Consider the following 2,500-nt stretch of genomic DNA (forward strand, 5'->3'; position numbering starts at 1 on the left):
TTCTGGGCCGACAATGAACCTATTCGAAGTGGCTCATTTTGTCCCAGAAAAACCCATGTACGAACAAGGATTAATTTTACTTCCCCACCTAGCTACTCTAGGCTGGGGGTGGGTCCTAACGGAGAAGTTATAGACACCTTTCCATACTTTGTATCTGGAGTACTTCACTTAATTTCCTCTGCTGTATTGGGCTTTGGCGGTATTTATCATGCACTTCTGGGACCTGAAACTCTTGAAGAATCTTTTCCATTTTTCGGTTATGTATGGAAAGATAGAAATAAAATGACCACAATTTTGGGTATTCACTTAATTTTGCTAGGTATAGGTGCTTTTCTTCTAGTATTCAAGGCTCTTTATTTTGGGGGCGTATACGATACCTGGGCTCCGGGAGGGATGTGAAAAATTACCAACTTGACTCTTAGCCCAAGTGTTATATTTGGTTATTTACTAAAATCGCCCTTTGGAGCGAAGGGTGGATTGTTAGTGTGGACGATTTGGAAGATATAATTGGAGGACATGTGTGGATGAGTTTCCATTTGTATATTTGGTGGAATCTGGCATATCTTAACCAAACCTTTTGCATGGGCTCGCGTGCACCTTGTATGAATCAGGAGGCTTGCTTGTCTCTATAGTTTGGGTGCTTTATCCGTTTTTGGTTTCATTGCTTGTTGCTTTGTCTGGTTCAATAATACCGCTTATCCTAGTGAGTTTTACGGGCCCACTGGACCAGAAGCTTCTCAAGCTCAAGCATTTACTTTTCTAGTTAGAGACCAACGTCTTGGGGCTAACGTGGGATCCGCTCAAGGGCCTACTGGGTTGGTAAATATCTAATGCGTTCCCCGACCGGAGAAGTCATTTTGGAGGAAACTATGCGTTTTGGGATCTGCGTGCTCCTTGGTTAGAACCTCTAAGAGGTCCCAATGGTTTGGACTTGAGTAGGTTGAAAAAGACATACAACCTTGGCAGAACGGCGTTCTGCGGAATATATGACGCATGCTCCTTTAGGGTCTTTAAATTCTGTAGGTGGCGTAGCTACCGAGATCAATGCAGTTAATTATGTCTCTCCGAGAAGTTGGTTAGCTACCTCTCATTTTGTTCTAGGATTCTTCCTATTCGTGGGTCATTTATGGCACGCAGGAAAGCTCAACGCAGCCATAGCGGGATTTGAAAAAGGAATTGATCGTGATTTTGAGCCTGTTCTCTCCATGACTCCTCTTAACTGAGATAACTGAGACAGGAGATCCAATGCTTAAGGTAGGAATCAATTTGATTACACTATATATATTGAAGGAATCAGGTGATATTTAAAAAGTATTCTGTTTTCCTTTCGTTTCAACTCATTTTCTATCTAAAATATTTTTTTTCTGGCTCGGCTATTCACCCAGCCAGCCATTACCTTTATTAATATTAAGATTCTTAATTAAGAAGCCAGGAAAAGCAATAAAGAAAGAAATCTATTCATCGAGCAAAAGGAGAGAGGATTCGAACCCTCGATAGTTCTTTGTTTCGAACTATACCGGTTTTCAAGACCGGAGCTATCAACCACTCAGCCATCTCTCCAAAGCTAATTTCTATTTATTTTTATTCCACCGAATCGAACATGGCCATATGAGTTGATACCATCACTATGTATAGAAAGATATCGTGTGAACCTATAGGTCAATCTATTTATCTGTATATATAGATAGATGAAATGCATAATCTAGCATGCCTATTTGTGAACGTGAAATAAAAAAATCACCCTCGACCCCATGTCCGAATAAAAGCGGTTAAAGGGTTGGAAATAAGTCATATAGAATCAATCGATTCATGGTAAAATCCCTCTACCTTGCATTTTATTAATTTTTTTTGGTCAATATCATAGAGGGATCAAATGGTATAGTTCTTTTGTTGGTAGCTTGGAGGATTAGAAACATGACTATTGCTTTCCAATTGGCTGTTTTTGCATTAATTGCTACTTCGTCAATCTTACTGATTAGTGTACCTGTTGTATTTGCTTCTCCTGATGGTTGGTTGAGTAACAAAAATATTGTATTTTCAGTACATCTTTATGGATTGGATTAGTTTTTCTAGTGGGTATCCTTAATTCTCTTATTTCTTGAATCTATCCATTCTGGATCCAAAAATGACCCCTCCCACGAATTTTTCAGATTTTGAGACACATTCAATAATATAGAAGTATAAGTTGCCAAAATGAAAATAAAAAAAAATTAGAGGGGTCAGTCAAACTTCTGTAATCTGTAATGTAACTTGAATGAAATAAATAGAATTTGAATGATGAATGAAAAGAAAATAATAAAATCGAAATCATAATAAAAAAATGAAAATAAATTAATAATTTATTTTAATTATACTTAAATTAAATTATTAATTTTCTATTTAACTTAAATTAAATATTAAATAATAATAAATTCTAAATATACTAAATATAAATAATAACTAAATAATAACTAAATAGAAATAAAAATAAATAATAACTAAATAGAAATAAAATAATAAC

General features: G+C 35.9%; 1 pseudogene; it reads left to right on the forward strand.

Annotated features, from left to right (window-relative positions):
- The first annotated feature begins 13 nt into the window (after window positions 1-13).
- Window positions 14-1,389, forward strand: LOC128289181 (photosystem II CP43 reaction center protein-like; annotated as a pseudogene).
- The last annotated feature ends 1,111 nt before the right edge of the window (window positions 1,390-2,500 follow it).

The sequence above is a fragment of the Gossypium arboreum genome, unplaced genomic scaffold, assembly GCF_025698485.1.
Source record: "Gossypium arboreum isolate Shixiya-1 unplaced genomic scaffold, ASM2569848v2 Contig00592, whole genome shotgun sequence".
In the NCBI taxonomy this organism is placed as follows: domain Eukaryota; kingdom Viridiplantae; phylum Streptophyta; class Magnoliopsida; order Malvales; family Malvaceae; genus Gossypium; species Gossypium arboreum.